The sequence below is a fragment of the Oncorhynchus gorbuscha genome, unplaced genomic scaffold (assembly GCF_021184085.1).
Source record: "Oncorhynchus gorbuscha isolate QuinsamMale2020 ecotype Even-year unplaced genomic scaffold, OgorEven_v1.0 Un_scaffold_2451, whole genome shotgun sequence".
Taxonomy (NCBI): domain Eukaryota; kingdom Metazoa; phylum Chordata; class Actinopteri; order Salmoniformes; family Salmonidae; genus Oncorhynchus; species Oncorhynchus gorbuscha.
In genome coordinates this window covers 29,757-55,632 of record NW_025746960.1, presented here as the reverse complement: position 1 = coordinate 55,632, position 25,876 = coordinate 29,757, and the positions used below count along the sequence as shown (strand labels likewise).

The window sequence follows — 25,876 nt, the reverse complement described above, 5'->3', positions numbered from 1 at the left end:
TCCCTGCGCTATTCTCCCATGGACATACCCCCTCCCTGTGCTGCTCCCCCATGGACATACCCACTCCCTGCGCTGCTCCCCCATGGACATATCCCCTCCCTGTGCTGCTACCCCATGGACATACCCCTCCCTGTGCTGCTCCCCCATGGACATACCCCCCACACTCAGATTCTCATCTAATCTATTTAATTTAAACGATAGGAACCATGTTTCACTTTGAACTATCCACAGTCTGAAAATAATAATAACCCAATAATAATAACCCAATAATAATAACCCAATAATAATAGTCCAATAATAATAACCCAATAATAATAGCCCAATAATAATAGCCCAATAATAATAACCCAATAATAATAGCCCAATAATAATAGCCCAATAATAATAGCCCAATAATAATAACCCAATAATAATAGCCCAATAATAATAACCCAATAATAATAACCCAATAATAATAGCCCAATAATAATAACCCAATAATAATAATAATAACCCAAAACATAAGAACCCATTAATAATAACCCAATAATAATAACCCAATAATAATAACCAAAACATAAGAACCCATTAATAATAACCCAATAATAATAACCCAATAATAATAACCCATAGCATTTACAGTACAATAAAACATATCATTTAATTCACACAGTAATAATAATTTAGTAAATAAATCTTTATCAGTCTTCACACCTCCAACGTTGTCGGCGCTCCCAGGGTACCTTAGGAACGTCCTGCCCCGGAGAAAGCCACAGATCAGCTGTGTTTAACCCCTGTGATAGTTCACAGATGGTCAGCCATCCAAACAATGTATTGAGTCATCACGCTGGGCCTCAGTGCCTGCAAGTCGCAACCTTATCTCCTTCCACTACAGCTTTGAATTACTCTGCAGTATTTTCAGGCATCATAAAATTAATTGCAGCTTTTTACTTTTTTTCGGTGGCATGTTGACAGGGTCAAACAGTAGTTGATCATTCAACTTATTAATACTTATCTGTACAAAATATCATTGGTTAAATATCATTTAACTTAATTATGTACACTTGGGGCAAAGGACATTCAGGAGAATGGACAAACAGAATGTTGAGATAGAAATATATTGTGTAGATCCAATATGACTGTCAGATAGATTGGAATAGTATAGGAGGTTGTGTGTGATCTATTCATTCTATTTCTATCTTCAACACAGAGTTCCAGGTACAGCCCTGCCATTACTTGAAGGCAGCCAATGAAATATATTTTTAAGTAGTTGCCTTCTAAGATCTGTATTTAAAAAGTTAAAAAGTAATCACTTTGAAATCTGTATGTAATGTGAGGGATTTACATAAATATACACAGAGTGTACAAAATGTTATGAACACCTTCCTAATATTGAGTTGCACCCACTTTTGCCCTCAAAACAGCCTCAATTCGTCAGGGCATGAACTCTACAAGGTGGCAAAGGCATTCCACAGGAATGCTGGCCCACGTTGACTCCAACGCTTCTCACAGCTGTGTCAAGTCTGTTTTGTCACCAAAGCCCCATACACTACCCACCCTTGCGACCTGTACGCTCTCGTTGGTTGGCCCTCGCTTCATACTCGCTGACAAACCCACTGGCTACAGGTTATCTCACACTGACAGCATCGTGAAGAAGGCGCAGCAGCGCCTCTTCAACCTCAGGAGGCTGAAGAAATTTCGGCTTGTCACCAAAAGCACTCACAAACTTCTACAGATGCACAATCGAGAGCATCCTGGCGGGCTGTATCACCGCCTGGAACGGCAACTGCTCCGCCCTCAACCGTAAGGCTCTCCAGAGGGTAGTGAGGACTGCACAACACATCACCGGGGCAACCTACCTGCCCTCCAGGACACCTACACCACCCGATGTTACAGGAAGGCCATAAAGATCATCAAGGACATCAACCACCCGAACCACTGCCTGTTCACCCCGCTATCATCCAGAAGGCGAGGTCAGTACAGGTGCATCAAAGCTGGGACCGAGAGACTGAAAACAGCTTCTATCTCAAGGCCATCGGACTGTTAAACAGCCACCACTAACATTGAGTGGCTGCTGCCAACACACTGTCATTGACACTGACCCAACTCCAGCCATTTTAATAATGGGAATTGATGGGAAATGATGTAAATATATCACTAGCCACTTTAAACAATGCTACCTTATATAATGTTACTTACCCTACATTATTCATCTCATATGCATATGTATATACTGTACTCTACATCATCGACTGCATCCTTATGTAATACATGTATCACTAGCCACTTTAACTATGCCACTTTGTTTACTTTGTCTACACACTCATCTCATATGTATATACTGTACTCGATACCATCTACTGTATGCTGCTCTGTACCATCACTCATTCATATATCCTTATGTATATATTCCTTATCCCCTTACACTGTGTATAAGACAGTAGTTTTGGAATTGTTAGTTAGATTACTTGTTGGTTATCACTGCATTGTCGGAACTAGAAGCACAAGCATTTCGCTACACTCGCATTAACATCTGCTAACCATGTGTATGTGACAAATACAATTGGATTGGATTTGATTTGATTTGATCTCCAAGTCTCTGCTAGGTAAAGCCCCGTCTTATCTCAGCTCACTGGTCACCATAGCAGCACCCACTCGTAGCACGCGCTCCAGCAGGTATATCTCACTGGTCACCCCCAAAGCCAATTCCTCCTTTTGTCGACTTTCCTTCCAGTTCTCTGCTGCCAATGACTGGAACGAACTGCAATAATCTCTGAAGCTGGAGACTCATATCTCCCTCACTAGCTTTAAGCACCAGCTGTCAGAGCAGCTCACAGATCACTGCACCTGTACATAGCCCATCTATAAACAGCCCATCTATCTATCTACCTCATCCCCATACTGTATTTATTTATCTTGCTCCTTTGCAGCCCAATATCTCCACTTGCACATTCATCTTATGCACATCTACCATTCCAGTATTTAATTGCTATATTGTAATTATTTTTCCACCATGGCCTATTTATTGCTTTAACTCCCTTATCTTACCTCATTTGCACTCACTGTAAATAGACTTCTCTTTTTTCTACTGTATTATTGACTGTATGTTTTGTTTATTCCATGTGTAAATCTGTGCTGTTGTATGTGTCAAATTGCTATGCTTTATCTTGGCCATGTTACAGACGTAAATGAGAACTTGTTCTCAACTAGCCTACCTGGTTAAATAAAGGTGAAATAAAATAAAATAAATAAAAAATAAAGTTGGCTGGATGTCCTTTGGAGGGTGGACCATTCTTGATACACACAGGAAACTGTTGAGCATGAAAAACCCAGCAGCATTGCAGTTCTTGACACACTCAAACCAGTGTTCCTGGCACCTACTACCATACCCCGTTCAATTGCACTTCAATATTTTGTCTTGTCCGTTCACCCTCTGAATGGCACACGTACACAATCCATGTCTCAATTGTCTCCAGGCTTAAAAATCCTTCTTTAACCCGTCTCCTCCCATTTATCTACACTGATCAATACAGGATCATACCTTTCACCTGGAATCACCTGGTCAGTCTGTTATGGAAAGAGCAGGTTTTTCCTAGTGTGTTGTACAATCAGTGTATAATTCCTATAGACATACAACTTTTTAATACATGAGGTGAGGTCCTCAGGAATATTAATACATGAGGTGAGGTCCTCAGGATTGTTAAAAAGTGAGGTGAGGTCCTCAGGACTATTAATATGTGAGGTGAGGTCCCCAGGACTGTTAATATGTGAGGTGAGGTCCTCAGGACTACTAATATGTGAGGTGAGGTCCCCAGGACTATTAATATGTGAGGTGAGGTCCCCAGGACTGTTAATATGTGAGGTGAGGTCCTCAGGACTGTTAATATGTGAGGTGAGGTCCCCAGGACTATTAATATGTGAGGTGAGGTCCCCAGGACTATTAATATGTGAGGTGAGGTCCTCAGGACTGTTAATATGTGAGGTAAGGTCCTCAGGACTATTAATATGTGAGGTGAGGTCCCCAGGACTATTAATATGTGAGGTGAGGTCCCCAGGACTGTTAATATGTGAGGTGAGGTCCTCAGGACTGTTAATATGTGAGGTGAGGTCCTCAGGACTGTTAATATGTGAGGTGAGGTCCCCAGGACTGTTAATATGTGAGGCGAGGTCCTCAGGACTATTAATATGTGAGGTGAGGTCCCCAGGACTGTTAATATGTGAGGTGAGGTCCTCAGGACTAATATAAACATAACAGGTTCTTTACATCAAGGACTGGAGCATGGGAATCAGACAATATCAGGATGCAACAATAATTTATTTGAATTTTCAGTATTGCAAGACAGACATCTCCATAGGCCTACATGGAACTCCGTACAACTGTCCTACAAGACAGCCTTCAACAGATGGCAATATCAGATTTCTCACAGACAAATATCACTATGTTTCATTCACACACTCAGACAGTGATGATCTGCTGTAACACACAGAGAGCGTGCCCAGGGAGGAGAGCTAGGTGGAATATGGACACCAATGGCTAAAAACACTACATTCACACACTCAGACAATGATGATCTGCTGTAACACACAGAGAGCGTGCCCAGGGAGGAGAGCTAGGTGGAATATGGACACCAATGGCACTACATTCACACACATTCAGACAGACAATGATGATCTGCTGTAACACACAGAGAGCGTGCCCAGGGAGAGGAGAGCTAGGTGGAATATGGACACCAATGGCTAAAAACACTACATTCACACACTCAGACAATGATGATCTGCTGTAACACACAGAGAGCGTGCCCAGGGAGGAGAGCTAGGTGGAATATGGACACCAATGGCTAAAAACACTACATTCACAATCATTCCTATTTCTCATACTTACTTCACTAAAACCACCACCACCAACTAACAAACCACCATACATTTTTTTGTTATGTGCCGGACCCCAGTAAGACTAGCTGTTGCCATTGGCGTTGGCTACAGTGGTGATTTTAACATGTAAATCTTAGTGGGGCAAACTTTTTTTGATGAATGCCATCAAAGCCACTACACAACACAAAAAAATACATTAATTGCACAATAACATTGGCAAATGGTGCCCACAAACTGTTAGGGCCTACATAAAGCTGTCCCAACAGCAGAGTCCCAACACCTTACATAAGTTTAGACCACTTTTGCAGCTTCAAGTTGACTGACATATTTTCATGAGACAATTAACAGTAACACGGCATAAAGTTATTATACATGTGTAGTAACTGAGTATTACAATAGGAAAATTGGTATAGGACTTTGGAAATTACTTTAGAATGGCATAAGTGTAATAAGAAACAGTTTCTAGTCCTTGTGTACAATACCTACAAAAACTCAGCTCATTGCTATGCATTTAAAATGCAAGTATCAAAGTATTATGTAACAGGCTAATAAAATGTTGCGCCAAAACAATGTTTATTACACAGGCACAATAACCATTTAATGTTAAGTGTAACTGAGAATGCTAACAGTAACTAAATATCCCAAAACTGCTTTCTGGAATCAACTACATCCATGGTCGATGGGAAATCATGTTAGTTTGTATTCTGAGTAAGCTGGATGGTATAGTGCATGTTTGAAACACTTACCCTCAGACGGACAGAGGTTCAAAGTCGTTTTGCTAAGCATCCAACTTGCTGTTTGCAAATGGCTTTGAATTACACTGTCTTTCCAGGTATCATGAAATTAATTGCAGCTTTCAACTTTTTCAGGGTCATACAGTAGTTGAGCATTCAACTTATTAATGCTTATCTGTACAAAATATCATTGGTTAAATATCATTCGATTTAATTATGTACACCTAAGGCAGTGGACATTCAGGAGAATGGAAATATACAGTGGGGCAAAAAAGTATTTAGTCAGCCACCAGTTGTGCAAGTTCTCCCACTTAAAAAGATGAGAGAGGCCTGTAAATTTTCATCATAGGTACACTTCAACTATGACAGACAAAATGAGAAAAAAAACATCCAGAAAATCACATTGTAGGATTTTCAATGAATTTATTTGCAAATTATGGTGGAAAATAAGTATTTGGTCAATAACAAAAGTTTATCTCAATACTTTGTTATATACCCTTTGTTGGCAATGACAGAGGTCAAAAGTTCTTTGTAAGTCTTCACAAGGTTTTCTCACACTGTTGCTGGTATTTTGCCCCACTGTACCGAATGTTCACGTAGAAATGTATTGTGTAGCTCCAATGTGACTGTCAGATTGGAATAGCATAGGAGGTTGTGTGTGCTCTATTCATTCAATTTCTATCTTCAACATGCAGCTCCAGATACAGCCCTGCCGTTAGTTGAAACCAGCCAATCCAATAGTTTCAGAAAAGTAGTCACTTCCTGAGATCTGTGTGTAACGTGGATTTACACACATATCCTCTCAGTAGCAGTACTACACCAACTTTACAATACGGAGAGGTTACATCCTCGGGACTAATCTAAACATTCGATTATTTACACCAAGGACTGGAACATTGGAAACCGACAACAGTATTAGGATGCAACAATGTATTTTCATTTTCAGCATCACAAGACAGACATCTCCACAGGACGACATCATTCCTATACATCCGTTCCAGAAGCTCCGTACAACTGTCCTACAAGACAGACTTCAGCAGATGGCAATATCAGATTTCGCACAAACAAATATCACAAGGTTTATTCACGTTTCATTCACATACTCAGACAATAACAATGTGTTGTAACACATATAGAGCCCAGGGAGAAGGAGAGCAGCTCAAGATGGAATATGGCACCAACGCCTAAAAACACTACATTCACAATCATTCCTATTTCTCATACTTACTTCACTAAAACCACCACCACCAACCAACAAACCACCATACATTTTTTTGTTATGTGCCGGACCCCAGTAAGACTAGCTGTTGCCATTGGCGTTGGCTACAGTGGTGATTTTAACATGTAAATCTTAGTGGGGCAAACTTTTTTTGATGAATGCCATCAAAGCCACTACACAACACAAAAATACATTAATTGCACAATAACATTGGCAAATGGTGCCCACAAACTGTTAGGGCCTACATAAAGCTGTCCCAACAGCAGAGTCCCAACACCTTACGTAAGTTTAGACCACTTTTGCAGCTTCAAGTTGACTGACATATTTTCATGAGACAATTAACAGTAACACGGCATAAAGTTATTATACATGTGTAGTAACTGAGTATTACAATAGGAAAATTGGTATAGGACTTTGGAAATTACTTTAGAATGGCATAAGTGTAATAAGAAACAGTTTCTAGTCCTTGTGTACAATACCTACAAAAACTCAGCTCATTGCTATGCATTTAAAATGCAAGTATCAAAGTATTATGTAACAGGCTAATAAAATGTTGCGCCAAAACAATGTTTATTACACAGGCACAATAACCATTTAATGTTAAGTGTAACTGAGAATGCTAACAGTAACTAAATATCCCAAAACTGCTTTCTGGAATCAACTACATCCATGGTCGATGGGAAATCATGTTAGTTTGTATTCTGAGTAAGCTGGATGGTATAGTGCATGTTTGAAACACTTACCCTCAGACGGACAGAGGTTCAAAGTCGTTTTGCTAAGCATCCAACTTGCTGTTTGCAAATGGCTTTGAATTACACTGTCTTTCCAGGTATCATGAAATTAATTGCAGCTTTCAACTTTTTCAGGGTCATACAGTAGTTGAGCATTCAACTTATTAATGCTTATCTGTACAAAATATCATTGGTTAAATATCATTCGATTTAATTATGTACACCTAAGGCAGTGGACATTCAGGAGAATGGAAATATACAGTGGGGCAAAAAAGTATTTAGTCAGCCACCAGTTGTGCAAGTTCTCCCACTTAAAAAGATGAGAGAGGCCTGTAAATTTTCATCATAGGTACACTTCAACTATGACAGACAAAATGAGAAAAAAACATCCAGAAAATCACATTGTAGGATTTTCAATGAATTTATTTGCAAATTATGGTGGAAAATAAGTATTTGGTCAATAACAAAAGTTTATCTCAATACTTTGTTATATACCCTTTGTTGGCAATGACAGAGGTCAAAAGTTCTTTGTAAGTCTTCACAAGGTTTTCTCACACTGTTGCTGGTATTTTGCCCCACTGTACCGAATGTTCACGTAGAAATGTATTGTGTAGCTCCAATGTGACTGTCAGATTGGAATAGCATAGGAGGTTGTGTGTGCTCTATTCATTCAATTTCTATCTTCAACATGCAGCTCCAGATACAGCCCTGCCGTTAGTTGAAACCAGCCAATCCAATAGTTTCAGAAAAGTAGTCACTTCCTGAGATCTGTGTGTAACGTGGATTTACACACATATCCTCTCAGTAGCAGTACTACACCAACTTTACAATACGGAGAGGTTACATCCTCGGGACTAATCTAAACATTCGATTATTTACACCAAGGACTGGAACATTGGAAACCGACAACAGTATTAGGATGCAACAATGTATTTTCATTTTCAGCATCACAAGACAGACATCTCCACAGGACGACATCATTCCTATACATCCGTTCCAGAAGCTCCGTACAACTGTCCTACAAGACAGACTTCAGCAGATGGCAATATCAGATTTCGCACAAACAAATATCACAAGGTTTATTCACGTTTCATTCACATACTCAGACAATAACAATGTGTTGTAACACATATAGAGCCCAGGGAGAAGGAGAGCAGCTCAAGATGGAATATGGGCACCAACGCCTAAAAAACACTACATTCACAATCATTCCTATTTCTCATACTAACTTCAGTAAACCCAACAACGTCCAGCACATCGTAACGCGATCCCCTGAATGACACAAACAGGAAGGCTTTATACACAAGGCCACGCCCTTAATGAGCAATCACATACACCTGGCACAGGCAGACCAACACCGATACGTTCAAAATAGGTTGATGGTTCTCCCCCGTTACACATATTCAAATAGTTTTGATAAGTAGTACTTTTTAACGATCTGTATTCAAACAGTTATAGTTACCTCAAAAGTAACTATTTATTCCAACAGAAATAGTTACTTTCCAAAAAGCATAGTTCGAACTATCGTTATCCCAGGGCAGGTTAACTGTAACTATCGTTATCCCAGGGCAGGTTAACTGTAACTATCGTTATCCCAGGGCAGGTTAACTGTAACTATCGTTATCCCAGGGCAGGTTAACTGTAACTATCGTTATCCCAGGGCAGGTTAACTGTAACTATCGTTATCCCAGGGCAGGTTAACTGTAACTATCGTTATCCCAGGGCAGGTTAACTGTAACTATCGTTATCCCAGGGCAGGTTAACTGTAACTATCGTTATCCCAGGGCAGGTTAACTGTAACTATCGTTATCCCAGAGCAGGTTAACTGTAACTATCGTTATCCCAGGGCAGGTTAACTGTAACTATCGTTATCCCAGGACAGGTTAACTGTAACTATCGTTATCCCAGGGCAGGTTAACTGTAACTATCGTTATCCCAGGGCAGGTTAACTGTAACTATCATTATCCCAGGGCAGGTTAACTGTAACTATCGTTATCCCAGGGTAGGTTAACTGTAACTATCGTTATCCCAGGGCAGGTTAACTGTAACTATCGTTATCCCAGGGCAGGTTAACTGTAACTATCGTTATCCCAGGGCAGGTTAACTGTAACTATCGTTATCCCAGGGCAGGTTAACTGTAACTATCGTTATCCCAGGGCAGGTTAACTGTAATGTATGTTTTGTTATGCATCGAGCCCCAGTAAGAGAAGGTGTAGCCTTTGGCGTCGGCTAATGGGGATCCTGATTAAATAAAAATCAATATGACCTTTTGTCTATATTCCCGGTTCTATGAAAAGGACAAAAACAATGTGTTCCAATAAACATGGATCTGATCTGTTATTGGTCCTTATTTATTAATTCATGCTACAGTGGATCCCCTCACTAAGGGAACATAGACATGATCCCACAACCACAAACAGACAAGAGGTTTACTAAACAGCCACCCACGGCCTTCCACTCTGTCTACCAAAACACAACCTCTCTTCTTGCGTGTTTCAAGGGTACGCACTTCAAGAATCAATAGGTACATATGAAAACGGAAGTAGAAACCGCAGATTTCCCCTTAGTCAGCTTTTCATGACATCACTCTGTATTCAGCTTCAAAGGAGCAGGTTTTGGTTCTATTCAACCAGTGAGTGACAAATACTGCAGAGAGAAACCATGTTCTCCGTTCATTCATTGTCCTCATCCTTTACTGGTTGGGTTATTGTTAACATCTTTGTTTTCCGTGGGAGTTCTGTAAACTCACGAATACCTTTATTTCTTTATTTTATCATGGAGTTAAACTGAGACCAAGGTTTCTTTTACAGATGAGTCCTAAATGAATGAAATCAAAATTTAAATACAAAATGCAAGCAGAAAGAAAAACATGGTCATTCAAAACATCACATTCATCAGTAATAAGGTCCTCAATCAGCTTTCTGAATTGCCCCAGAGGCAACAAAACATCACATTTAAGAACATTTAGAAGATTTTTCAGATTGCTACTCAAATATCTACATGTGGTAGGTGCTAAAGTTGAATTACTGGTTGGGTTATTTTTAACCCATTTGTTTATTGTGAGTACTTTCAACTTCCAACTACCTATATACACATGGTATTGTAGGTACTATAGTGGCAAATGGTTGGGTCACTGGTTGTGTTATTTTGAACCCATGTGTTTATTGTGAGTACCATCAACTTCCGACAGGGATGCTTTCGTTATGGGGGCTCATGGTCAAAATGACCTAGCTGTACAGGTGAAGATTGGCACAGATCCTTCTCCACAACCCCTCCCATCCTCGGTCCCTTCTCCACACATCTGATTCATTCCTCCTGTGCACCTCCCCTTGGCCAGGTAAACCATATAAATATTCCATCCTCAGTTAGCTACCCAGGGAGCTCTTGGTTGCCTCGAGACGTGGAGAAAAAGGGAGAGAGGCAGGTGTAGACGTGCAACAGGTGCAGTTTCTCAGGATAAGGAGGAAATAAATGATCTTCACAAAACCACTGGGATTGAGACAGAGGTGCAAGGATGGGGCTTGTAGTAAGTCTGCATTGCACTTTTGATTATCGGGATTTTAATAGACTTATTTTGTGTTCTTTCATCTTCACTAAAAATATGTTATTTTACAGTTCATATACTTGCAAAAAAAGATTTCTCTATATTTCATATTAATTGCTGCTTCTTAAGGGGATACATTTCTAAATGGAATTTCTAGACCCGATGAGCAAAGAGGCACATTGATAGTTTGCAGCTTCTCATCATTAACGTGTGTTTGACATACAGAAGGGGAAAGATGATTATAAACTGGCGGCGACCTCCGAGGACGATGGAAAGAAGAAGAGTGAAAAGCAGGTGAAGAAAGCGAAGGAGAAGATGGATAAGGATGACCTGAAAAAGGAAGTTGACCTGGTGAGGAAAACTGATTATTTATTCATATAATGACATTAGATGACATGGACAGTGCACATGAATCCATATGCAATTTGTTTATAATATATACAATGACATAGCTTCAAAATGTTTGTGTTTTCTATAAGAAAAGACAAAGTTATATAGTACACTGTAATGAAAAAAGTTTTTTTCCCACATGAAAAAAGACAACAGTTGACTGTAGAATACTACAGTTCTAACTATAAAATTCTACATGAAACTGTAGAATACTATACTGTACACTGTAGTATCCCTCGATCATGTGTAGTACTTACTGTAGAATGTTGTAGTATACTGTAGAATGTTGTAGTATACTGTAGAATGTTGTAGTATACTGTAGAATGCTATAGAAAATATGACAGTATTATTGTTTGTTTTTTAACACTGTAGAAAATACTACAGTAATGTTCACAAAAACACAACAGTCCACAAAAACACTACACTTATTTTACTTTATTAACTACAACAGTATTTAATATGCATATATCCTGCCAATTATATTCCCCATTGTGAGCCACCCATAAGTGAGAAATTATCCATTCAGACTTCAATCCTACTACCTACAAGTTATGGAAAATGCTTTCTTTCAGTATTTTTTCAGTAGGTTTCCTGAAGGAAGGCGTGTCAAAGATAATGAAACCAAAAAAACTATAGTAAATAACATATTAATGCAGTAATGTTATACAGTAATTTGGGCGGGGAAAGAATTGCTGTATTTCAAATGGTACTGTAATTCCATCCCACAGAATTCACTACCATAAAAAAAATGTTGTAGCTCCTAAAACGTTTTGACCACCAGTGGGTGCATGGTGTTGTTGTTTCTGGCTCATTACCATATTTCGAGGCTTGCCTTGTAAGAGGCTGTATTTGTTGCACCCGTTATCGAGAACGTTGTATGAATTTAACTGGTGTGTGGTAGTAGCGCCCCAACCATTTCAAATGTATAGGGAACATACTGAAGTGGCAGTAAGCCTTAAACCTGTCATGGTTGAGCATTTTGCCATGTCATTTTGCCCTGTAGTCGCTGACCGTTTGGAAGCCTTTGTTAAGGCCTCTAGAAGTGCTAATGATATGAAACACAAAATATGAATTGATATGCTATAATGTGTAAGCACTACCTAACAGCTAACCTGCTTGTACCAATCCCATGTCGTGTAAAACACTGTGAAATACAAACCCCTTCTCCCCTCAATTCATTTCAATTACAGTCAGTAGTATTGACTGTTTTTCACACATTTTCAACTTTAACTGTGTATATATGTAACGGTTCTCTTTAGGTGAAGTAGAGGCGGACCAAAATGCAGCGTGGTTTCTTTGATTCATGTTTAATAACAAAAGATAAACATGAACACTACAAAAACGTGGAAAACCAAAAACAGCCCTATCTGGTGCAAAACACAGAGACAGGAACAATCACCCACAAACACACAGTGAAACCCAGGCTACCTAAATATGGTTCCCAATCAGAGACAATGACTAACACCTGCCTCTGATTGAGAACCATATCAGGCCAGACATAGAAATAGACAAACAAGACATCCAACATAGAATGCCCACTCAGATCACACCCTGACCAAACAAAACATAGAAACATACAAAGCAAACTATGGTCAGGGTGTGACAATATAACTGTAAAACACATTTCACTGAACCTGTCCAGTGTGTGACAATAAAATATGTTTTATTTTTAACCGTATAATAGAGTAAATTCTATGATATTTTACTGTCATTACACAGTAATTGCTTTCATACTTTATTCATATTACAAGTAGGCAATATTAAATACAGTAACTTACCACTAGCTGCCTGTAAGTTACTGTAAAATTCACGGCAACCCCTTTACAGTGTAACCCTATTCATCTCTGTGGGCCAGAAAAGGTGCAGCACACAACCTATCAAGCCTGTATAAAGCTCTTTGGTTTACAGATTTGCATTTTCATTTACTTACTATCACTCTGCAGTGAGTCTTGGGGGCAGTTCTAAAACCCCAATAGCCTGTGTTTAAACTTGAGAGAAACAGTAGCCTTTCATTGGAAACTGCTTTCTTACATGTAGCGAAATAGGAAAACGGATATGTGCACTGTGCAGTACTTATTCGGGGCAGAAGGTAACATTCAGTAATGGATTCAATCACGAATCAGAGTGATTCCATCCATCATACAGAAACAAATGACTCTTCTATGGTTTAAGGTCAAATCTGTGCTGCATGACCTTGTCATACATAGAATCAGTTCAAACTATTAGAGAAATGTGTTTCATCACTAAATGTTCTGTTAACTTCTACCAATGTGGAAAGATTAAAGAACAACAAGCTCTCTCTCTCTCTCTCTCTCTCTCTCTCTCTCTCTCTCTCTCTCTCTCTCTCTCTCTCTCTCTCTCTCTCTCTCTCTCTCTCTCTCTCTCTCTCTCTCTCTCTCTCTCTCTCTCTCTCTCTCTCTCTCTCTCTCTCTCTCTCTCAGGATGACCACAAGTTGACCTTGGATGAGCTTAACAGGAAATACGGCACAGACTTAGCCAGGGTGAGTGAATATCTATGTGTGTTCATGTGTGCCTCCGTTTGTAACATTGACAACCAGTTGGATCAGTAGCTCCTACGGATGAAAGCTGACTGTAATTTGCGTTGGTAGAACTTCCTCTGCCTTCTAAGTCAAGATGGCATCACTATCTAACACCGAATCGTAACATATGAAACATATCTATATCTTCCTAAAGTTTACACAATTTGGAGTAAAACATATATTTTCAGATTGTGTGACATCACTTTGCTTACTTTGTGCCTTTTCTTTCCTCCTTCCCTCCCTCCTCCTTTCCCTTCTCTTTCCTCCTTCCCTCCCTCCTCCTTTCCCTTCTCTTTCCTCCTTCCCTCCCTCCTCCTTTCCCTTCTCTTTCCTCCTTCCCTCCCTCATCCTTTCCCCCTCTCTTTCCTCCTTCCCTCCCCCTCCTCCTTTCCCTTCTCTTTCCTCCTTCCCTCCCTCCTCCTTTCCCTTCTCTTTCCTCCTTCCCTCCCTCCTCCTTTCCCTTCTCTTTCCTCCTTCCCTCCCTCCTCCTTTCCCTTCTCTTTCCTCCTTCCCTCCCTCCTCCTTTCCCTTCTCTTTCCTCCTTCCCTCCCTCCTCCTTTCCCTTCTCTTTCCTCCTTCCCTCCCTCCTCCTTTCCCTTCTCTTTCCTCCTTCCCTCCCTCCTCCTTTCCCCTTCTCTTTCCTCCTTCCCTCCCTCCTCCTTTCCCCTTCTCTTTCCTCCTTCCCTCCCTCATCCTTTCCCCTTCTCTTTCCTCCTTCCCTCCCTCCTCCTTTCCCCTTCTCTTTACATTTTCCCTCTCTCCTTCTTCCCCCACCTAGGGTCTATCCTCGGTTCGGGCTAAGGAGATCCTTCTTCGGGATGGCCCAAACACCCTGACTCCTCCCCGCACTACCCCTGAGTGGGTGAAGTTCTGCAAACAGCTCTTTGGCGGGTTCTGCATGCTGCTGTGGATCGGAGCTGTGCTCTGCTTCATAGCCCACATTATCCAAGTCACCTCAGAGGAAGAGCCGACCAATGCTAATGTGAGAATCATCATACAATCGTAGAATTCAGAGATAATTTGAGATGAAGCCTCTAGTGCCTGAAAGGCTTTTCCTACTTAATGATAACACAATATTCTCATAATCATTCTGCCTCTTCTTAATAGTTGTACCTGGGCCTTGTGCTCGCTGTTGTCGTCATTATCACCGGTTGTTTCTCCTACTACCAAGAAGCCAAGAGCTCAAAGATCATGGACTCCTTCAAAAACCTGGTCCCGCAGGTTAGACTTCTGCCTTTTCAAACTCCTCTGAGAAGAACTCTATCATATAGTTACGTGTGCGGATGTTAATCGTGTCATCTTCCTTGTAGCAAGCCCTGGTAGTCCGTGACGGTGAGAAGAAGAACATCAACACTGAAGAAGTGGTGGTTGGCGATATAGTGGAGGTGAACGGCGGAGATAGGATACCAGCTGATTTGCGTATCGTCTCTGCCAGCGGCTGCAAGGTGGATACTTTAAAAAACATTAAGTCATGTGTCACGTAAATGTAATTCATTCGTTGTTGTAATTGACACAATTATCTTTCCCCACTCAGGTGGACAACTCCTCTCTCACTGGTGAATCTGAGCCCCAAACTCGTAGTCCCGATTTTAGCAATGACAACCCCTGGAAACCAGGAACATTGCCTTCTTCTCTACCAACTGTGTTGAGGGTAAGTACCTTCTGTAACTATCTACAATTATTGAATAGTTCAAATTTCTTGTATATATTCGTTATTTTAAGAGGGGATTCAGACCGGAGTTAAAAGCGCGTGTATTGAACTTTATTCATGTTGTATGCACTGTTTATTTGTTTCTATTCTGTTTGTATTCTGCCATTGAATTTAAGCATGTGGGTAACGCCAGAAATGGAGGTGTGTCGGAGGTGTGTCTGACCTTGATTTAATACCCAAATAATTCCATCACCATTAATAAGGTCGAGCAAACATGCCGGTTATAAGTGGAAAAGCATCTACTTTATTTTTCCCTGATAGAAGTAACAGCATTCTCCATGCACTGTAAATTATAAATTGACAAGAGCTAATTGATAAGAGCTAGGTAAATGAGTAATCCCCTCAGTGAAGTATGAAATATGTGCCGTTATGCAGATTTTTTTTTATTGTATGGCTTTATAACTTGCAGGGATTAAATTTGGAGACACGCGCCAAATGGGATGACAAGGTAAAGAGTTGCGCCAAATGTAACCTTTGTGCCCTTTGGGGTGTTTTAAACATATTCTCCAACGTTTCTTGTTTTTTTATTAGCCACTATCGGTCGGTGACTGTACATAATAACCACGTATATTTAGTGTTCGTTCCCTTCTCTACATTCGTATCATTCCACCACACCATCACATCGTTTGATTTAGCCTACCTTTCTCGCATTCATCTGAAAACGCTGTCACGTCTTTGTGTCTGTGGCTGAGGGTCAAGTAATAGTGTATACTATTTCATGAAGGCCCAATACAAATTGTAGTAAAAATAAATCTGGGGTTTATAGGCCTGTTAAATCATTCTGGAGCTGTAACCGATATATATAACCTGCCCAGGGACTGCCGTTGAAAATTAACCGGCGGGCTAAAACCGGCACTTTTACTGAAACGTTGATTAATGTGCACTGTCCCTGTAAAAATAAAATAAACTAAACTAAAACATGGATCTTGACGCACAGCGCAACACTTTGCACAGTTCCATGATCAGTGCGGGCAATTAGGGTATATTTACTATATCATACTATTTTATACTATTCTCCATGTTATAATTATAAAACTATTATAGGTTAGACTAATTTCAACGTTACCATTGATTAACTGAATGTGGCGACTTTCAAAATGAATCAAAACACCTTTATTTGTGCATAAAGGCTTTATTTTTCCATGAAGTAGGATTTATGATTATTCCCTAAACACAAATAATGTGTAAAATCAGTGTTTTAAAATGTATGCGTGGGTTCTGAAACAGCCTTGAAAACACATATTTGTCTCTATCGTTCTATATTCTCAACACATTCTCTACAATCAAGTCTTGTGGCGATCAAATTCAAATATAAGGTACACAGGTATTTAAAGAGATGACTTTAGATAAATTAACAGAAAAACGAATTAAACAAAAACTCCCTGATTGAATTGGTAGGCCACCAAGTGGGTGTGTTTTCTGAGGTTTAATTACATGTATTCAGTGCTCGCAAGGAAACCTTGTTAAGCGCCTCCATAAAGTAAGTCTGAATACCAACTACTGAGAAGTGGGTTGGAAAGGAGGCATAGGAAAAGTGTTCAATTGTCTGAATTGCCTCTTTGTGATTCTAAACTAGGAATCATCAAATCATCCATTTTTTTTCTTGAGCCCACATTATCCAGGTCACCTCAGAGGAAGAGCCAACCAATGCTAATGTGAGAATCATACAATCGTAGAATTCAGAGATCATGAGATCCCTGGTCAGGGAGCCAGAACATAATTGGCTGCAAGAAGCCCAAACAGATATCATATTTGACTAAAACATCATCATTTCAAACCTTTGCTTACAGTTGTATATGATCACGTGTCTCTCTATTATGTGTGGGAATACTTGTGAACATATTTCCCAAATTAAAATCACCTGGAGCTGATTTCCTGACCCCCCCCCAAAAAAAAAAAAATATATATATATATATATTTTTTTTTAATAATATATATATTTATTATATTTATATATATATATATATATTATAATGTTTTTTTATATATTATTTTAACAATTTTGTTATATGTATATCTATTTTAAAAATTGCTCAGAAATCATGGGAAGGCAAAATAAAACCACCCGCGTTCCAAATTCGGCGCACGGGACGCCAGTTGGAGAACCCTGTTCTAAACCACATACTCAATTTTTGACCCTTCCAGGAACTGCCAGAGGTATCGTCATCAACACTGGTGACCACACTATCATGGGTCGTATCGCCGCATTGGCCATGAGTCTGGAAAGTGGGCAGACGCCTCTCGGAATTGAAATTGATCACTTCATTGAAATCATCACCGGTGTGTCCGTCTTCTTTGGTGTGACTTTCTTAATCCTTTCCGTCATTCTGGGCTATGGATGGCTGCCATCCATCATCTTCCTCATTGGAATCATCGTCGCTAATGTGCCAGAGGGTCTCCTGGCTACTGTAACTGTGAGTGCTGATGAAAAATCACGTTTAACAAAAACTTAATGAAGAAAATGTATACAACATTTGACAAAATATGTGTTTTGTTACAACAACAAAACATATTTTGTCTAATTTTCTATTATTTAACCCTCTGCTATGGATTTCCTTCTTAGGTGTGTCTAACTCTGACTGCCAAGCGTATGGCCAAGAAGAACTGCCTGGTGAAGAATCTGGAAGCTGTGGAGACCTTGGGGTCCACCTCCACAATCTGCTCCGACAAGACTGGCACCCTGACCCAGAACAGAATGACTGTGGCTCACATGTGGTTCGACAACCAGATCCATGACGCTGACACCACAGAGAACCAGAGTGGTACCTCTTTCGACAAAAGCTCTGCCACCTGGGCTGCCCTGGCTAGAGTCGCTGGCCTGTGCAACCGAGCCGTCTTCCTGGCAGAACAGAACAACGTACCTATCCTCAAGAGAGATGTGAGCGGTGATGCCTCAGAAACTGCCCTGCTGAAGTGTATCGAGCTGTGCTGTGGGTCTGTCAAAGACATGAGAGAAAAGTACAGCAAAGTCGTTGAGATCCCCTTCAACTCCACCAACAAATACCAGGTAACCACGTGGTCAATCAAATCTAATCAAGCTTTATTTACACAGCAAAGTACAGACATGGAATGCAACGCAATGTGCTTCACATGGGAAAAAAACTATGGAAGTAAAAACTGAAATATTTCCTACATATTTACTACTGCGATCTAAAATATGGTGTGATGGACTTAAAATCATGGATGGCTTTTCTCAATCAGCTTGTAACTGCTACTGGGTATCTACATCCAGTCAGCTTGTAACTGCTACTGGGTATCTATATCCAGTCAGCTTGTAACTGCTACTGGGTATCTATATCCAGTCAGCTTGTAACTGCTACTGGGTATCTATATCCAGTCAGCTTGTAACTGCTACTGGGTATCTATATCCAGTCAGCTTGTAACTGCTACTGGGTATCTACATCCAGTCAGCTTGTAACTGCTACTGGGTATCTATATCCAGTCAGCTTGTAACTGCTACTGGGTATCTACATCCAGTCAGCTTGTAACTGCTACTGGGTATCTACATCCAGTCAGCTTGTAACTGCTACTGGGTATCTACATCCAGTCAGCTTGTAACTGCTACTGAGTATCTACATCCAGTCAGCTTGTAACTGCTACTGGGTATCTATATCCAGTCAGTTTGTTACTGCTACTGGGTATCTATATCCAGTCAGCTTGTTACTGCTACTGGGTATCTATATCCAGTCAGCTTGTTACTGCTACTGGGTATCTATATCCAGTCAGCTTATTACTGCTACTGGGTATCTACATCCAGTCAGCTTGTAACTGCTACTGGGTATCTATATCCAGTCAGCTTGTAACTGCTACTGGTTATCTACATCCAGTCAGCTTGTAACTGCTACTGGGTATCTATATCCAGTCAGCTTGTAACTGCTACTGGGTATCTATATCCAGTCAGCTTGTAACTGCTACTGGTTATCTACATCCAGTCAGCTTGTAACTGCTACTGGGTATCTACATCCAGTCAGCTTGTAACTGCTACTGGGTATCTACATCCAGTCAGCTTGTAACTGCTACTGGGTATCTACATCCAGTCAGCTTGTAACTGCTACTGGGTATCTACAACCAATAAGTAGCCGTAACTTTACTTTACCAGGCTCACTGGTTCCCTTCTGAGTTATTTAAAATAAAGTCAACCCTCTTCATGGTGTCATCTCATCTTCCACTAGCTCTCCATTCATGAGGACAGCACGGCCAGCGAGTCCAATCATCTGCTGGTGATGAAGGGAGCCCCTGAGAGGATCCTGGACAGCTGCTCCACCATCTTGCTCCAAGGCAAAGAACATCCTCTGGATGACGAGATAAAGGAATCATTTCAGAAAGCATACGAAGCGCTAGGAGGACTGGGAGAGAGAGTGCTGGGTAAGAGGGCACACCAATATGGAAACATATTCATTCAAAGGTTTGTGAGCTAATGTACAGTCTTAAACATGAAGAATTTGTTCTAGGTTGTTTCTGCCTCTGCGTCCTTTCCAGGTTTCTGCCATTTCCAGCTCCCTGATGACCAGTTTCCAGAAGGCTTTGACTTTGACTGTGAAGATGTGAACTTTCCCACTGAGAATCTGTGCTTCGTTGGCCTCATGTCCATGATTGACCCTCCCCGTGCTGCTGTGCCTGACGCTGTGAGCAAGTGCAGGTGTGCTGGAATCAAGGTATGGCAATATCATAGTAAACTCAAGACTCTTCGGTCATCACACGTAGCAGCCACTGTGAACAGGCCACTCAAGTTCCCGTCCTACCCTTAGGTTATCATGGTCACTGGGGATCATCCCATCACTGCGAAGGCCATTGCCAAGGGTGTGGGCATCATCTCTGAGGGCAACGAGACTGTTGAGGAAATTGCTGCTCGTCTGAAAATCCCAGTTTCTGAGGTCAACCCAAGGTATGTTGCAGTTTGTTCGGGAACATTTCAGTGTATGTCATCACACTGTCTACACTTAAAGAGGAGTGAAAGAAACCTAGATTTAGCCGTTTTGTGAAAAATACAAGCCAGTTATATTTAGCTTATATTATAACTTTCCGTCTTTGTGCCATGCAGAGATGCCAAGGCCTGTGTTGTCCATGGTGGAGAGCTGAAGGACATGACCCCCGAAGAGTTGGATGACATCCTGATGCATCACACTGAGATTGTGTTTGCAAGAACTTCTCCTCAGCAGAAACTGATTATTGTGGAGGGTTGCCAGCGTCAGGTACTATTGAGTTAATGAATCAATGCTTATGAGTTAGTCAGTATCATTGCATCTTTCGTTGCTAAGATCTTTAACCTCTACAGGATTGGTGGGTTCCCCATGGAACGGTTGAGCTAACATAGGTTAACGTGATTAGCATGAGGTTGTAAGTAACAAGAACATATCCCAGGACATAGACATATCTGATATTGGCAGAAAGCTTACATTTTTATTACTCTAACGGTACTGTCCAATTTACAGTAGCTATTACAATGAAATAATACCATGCTATTGTTTGAGGATAGCGCACAGTTATGAACTTGAAAGTTATTATTAAACCATTATTAGGCACATTTGGGCAGTCTTATACAACATTTTAAACAAAAATTCAATGGTTCATTTGATCAGTCTAAAACTTTGCACATAAAATGATGCCATCTAGTGGCCAAAATCTAAATTGCAACTGGGCTAGAATAATACATTATGGCCTTTCTCTTGCATTTCAAAGATGGTGGTGCGAAAAAATACAAAAAATGCATGTTTTTTTCTTTGTATTGTCTTTTACCAGATCTAATGTGTTATATTCTCCTGCATTCATTTCACATTTCCACAAACTTCAAAGTGTTTCCTTTCAAATTTTATCAAGAATATGCATATCCGCGCTTCCGGTCCTGAGCTACAGGCAGTTAGATTTTCGGTATGTCATTTTAGGCGAAAATTGAAAAAAGGGTCCGATCCTACTAAAAACCTCTCTTACTTATCCACAGGGGGCCATTGTGGCTGTGACAGGCGATGGTGTGAACGATTCCCCTGCTCTGAGGAAAGCTGACATCGGTGTTGCTATGGGTATCGCTGGATCTGACGTCTCCAAGCAGGCTGCAGACATGATCCTCCTGGATGACAACTTTGCCTCCATCGTGACTGGTGTTGAAGAGGGTATGAGGAGCTCTGCTGATGATTATCAATCTGCTGTGTCTTTCCATCCTTCTGTCATCACCCTGACTATCCCGTCCATCCTCCATTTCCCCCCAGGCCGTCTGATCTTTGACAACTTGAAGAAGTCCATCACCTACACCCTGTCCAGTAAAATTCCAGAGATGACCCCCTTCCTCTTCTTGCTCCTCGCCAACATTCCACTGGCCCTAGGGACCGTCACCATCCTCTGCATCGACCTGGGAACTGACATGGTGGGTCTTTCAGATGTGGATATTCCTCTTTAGTGAACAATCTGATCATGAGTTCGTTCTGGTGCATCACCACGAACAATGTCCGTGGTCATTTCAGAGGTTGTTCAGAAGATATTCTCACAAACATCGAAGTGACCATCGATATGTCTCTAATTCGGGTGTTCCTTTCCCATTGTTACCTTCAAGATCCCCGCTATCTCCCTGGCCTATGAACAAGCTGAGAACGACATCATGAAGAGACAGCCACGGAACCCCAAAACAGACCGACTGGTGAACGAGAGACTCATTAGTGTGGCCTATGGTCAATTTGGTAAGGCTTCTGTTTAGGCCTTTATGAGTTGTATGTTGACCAGTCTGTTTCATAGCACATTTACAATCTGATCAATGTGTCTTCACTGACAAAATACTTGGTCACACTTTATTAGGATAGTCCATCTGTATTATCAACAAAACATCATACTATCAACAGACTATCAGTTGATTAGCAACTGCTTGCCATGGTTAGGGTAAGGTAAAGTTATGGTTAGGACTAGGGTTAGTAGATAGTTAGGTGAAATGTTACTGATGTTATAGTCTGTAGATAGTCCATCTGTATTATCAACAAAACATCATACTATCAACAGACTATCAGTTGATTAGCAACTGCTTGCCATGGTTAGGGTAAGGTAAAGTTATGGTTAGGACTAGGGTTAGTAGATAGTTAGGTGAAATGTTACTGATGTTAGTCTGTAGATAGTCCATCTGTATTATCAACAAAACATCATACTATCAACAGACTATCAGTTGATTAGCAACTGCTTGCCATGGTTAGGGTAAGGTAAAGTTATGGTTAGGACTAGGGTTAGTAGATAGTTAGGTGAAATGTTACTGATGTTAGTCTGTAGATGCTCTACAGACTATCCAAATAAAGTGTTACCAAATGCTCTCCTCCTTTTTCCTCTTCACAGGAGTGATGCTGGCCGCAGCCGGCTTCTTTACATACTTTGTAATCATGGCTGAGAACGGGTTCTATCCCATGGACTTGCTAGGAATCCGTTTGGACTGGGAAAACCAGTATATCAACGACTTGGAGGACAGCTACGGCCAGCAGTGGGTGAGTACTGCTACTGAGTACTGCTATCTTACTAACGGATTCATAGAAATAGAATGAATAGAAATGGCATCTCCGTTCAAGTCAATGACGGCATAATGGATGGGCTGGCATCAGTTTACCAGTCAAATTGCCCGGTTTATAGCTCCTATCCTGTTCTCTTCATTACATTTATATGAAGGGATTAGCATTAGCCTTGTTTTGAGTACCTTCTTGTGTGATGAGTTCTCCATTTGAACTTTTTCAGTCTCTCCCATTTTTTTTTATTTTGTTCATTCCAGTAAGTTTATTCCATCACGAAATTCAAGAAAACTAAATAAATCAATAAATGTGATATAGTATTAAAAAAAGTTTGGAAGTCATGGCTGGGATTATGGATCAGGGTTGTTGCACAGCTTGCATTTCAGATAGTCAGTGGATGAACAGTCAATGCCAGAGAGACAGGTCTGTAGCCTCGGCCCTGCACCACACAACCCCCAACGTCCTCTCTGTGCTTTGGGCTTCGTAGACAGCTTGCTACTATTCCTCCATTTGTGCTTGTGGATTCCACTGCTGCCGCTTGCTCACATTCTCACCACACATTTAGTAACATTGTAATAAACACGTTCCCCCTTCTCCCCTCTGTTTTCCCTATCTATCCACATCTCTTCCCTCTCTCTCCCCCTCTCTCCCCCCCCTCTTTCCCTCTCTCTCTCTCTCCCCCTCTTGCCCCCCCATCTCGTGCTCTCTCCCCCCCTCTCTTCCCCCTCTCTCTCTTCCCCCTCTCTCTCTCCCCCCTCTCTCTCCCCTCTTGCCCCCCCCCCCCCCATCACGCGCTCTCTCTCTCTCTCTCCCCCCTCTCTCTCTCTCTCCCCCTCTCTCTCTCTCCCCTTATCCTTCAGACATATGAGAGCAGAAAGATAATTGAGTTCACCTGCCACACAGCGTACTTCGCCGCTGTTGTGATTGCACAGTGGGCCGTTTTGATCGTCTGTAAGACCAGGAAGAACTCCTTCTTTCAGCAGGGACTAATGAAGTAAGTACACACATCGATCTCTGTGGTCTGGGTCCTAAGACACACACACACACACACACACACACACACACACACACACACACACACACACACACACACACACACACACACACACACACACACACACACACACACACACACACACACACACACACACACACACACACACACACACACACACACACACACACACACACACACGTTCATACAGCCCTGCGACTCACTTCAAAAATCAATATCCACCCTGTTGGTTTTAAATCCATCAAAATGAATTTGTTTTTCCTCCCACCTCAGGAACCGTGTTCTCATCTTCGGACTTTGTTCAGAATCTGCCCTGGCTCTCTTCCTGTCCTACTGCCCTGGAATGGACGTTGCCATCAGAATGTACCCACTCAAGTGAGCAATAGACCCTTCAGATTATAGATTATACCAGATTATATTATGCTCATCTGGAACAAAGGTCACCCTCTGTTTTAAAAGATGAGGTGGAAAATGGGTGGATATTATAAAGGGCGGAAACTACTGCGGTCTCACAGGATCAATACGCAGCTCCAGTGTAATGGAGTTTACTACCCAACCAAGGAAGAATACGCAGCTCCCAGATTTACGCTCAATTTATTTATTTATTTATTTTCCTTCCCTCTTTCCACTTGTCTTTCATTCACTTTTACCTCAAATCTTTTTCTTTTCTATTTCCTTGTCTTTTTCCTCAGGCCTTTCTGGTGGGTATGTGCCTTTCCCTACACCCTGCTCATCTTCATCTATGATGAGGTTAGAAAATACATCATGCGACGGAACTCAGGAGGTAAGTGCTCAGGGTCTACCGACGACAACAAGTTTTTAAGTTAACGCCGACAATTGGCCGTCACTGTCAATTATTGTACAAGAACATGACAATGACATGTAAGATTGGGAGTGCGGTATTTTATCATTTGTCTCGTGGAGATTTGCAGTGTGGCAAGATGAAATGGAAGTCATTTGTTTCTTCTCTCGGGAATGGTCTCTTCATTCAGGTTGGGTGTACCAAGAGACATACTATTGAGACGAAGAGGTCGGGAATGGTATCTTCATTCAGGTTGGGTGTACCAAGAGACATACTATTGAGACGAAGAGGCCGTCCCAGGATCACTCAGTCACTCTGCTGCAGTATTGCCTTGTAATGCAATCGTTCATTTTTACAATGATATTAAACCCATTTGCTTTGATAGACAATTCTCAGACCTTTCTTGATAGTCTGTTCCTGTAGCTCTTTAAGAGTCTCGGTTGCACTTTACTATTCATCTTTATGGAGTCAGATTGCGTCGTCTTATTACGGGGCATCATCAAACACGAAAGAGGAGCATCGCACATCCAACACCAGATCACCCTAAAATCATTCGATCCTGTAGCTTTCTCCAACACGGATCGATCTGAAATGAGCAGCAAAGACAACAGGTCACGATGTCAACAGTAGCCTATCCCTGGGAAATGCATTTAGGTCTACCTTTACTTGTAAATGAAGTCCATCCGTCTGTCCTTACATGAGAAAATGCTTCAATCAAATGGTTCTGTGTTTTGATGTGGGCCTATCCGAAAACACGGTGGAACTGTCTGGGTTCATCATTACTCCTAAATGCTTGTCTTTCTTCAAAATGTCACTGTTTTCCTTTAGGCTACCTAAACATGAGAATAACTGGTTATTAGCCTATATGAA

The 25,876-nt window shown here is 41.1% G+C and overlaps 1 pseudogene; it reads left to right on the top strand.

Annotated features, from left to right (window-relative positions):
- Positions 1–10,918: 10,918 nt before the first annotated feature.
- Positions 10,919–25,536, top strand: LOC124025793 (annotated as a pseudogene).
- Positions 25,537–25,876: the final 340 nt, after the last annotated feature.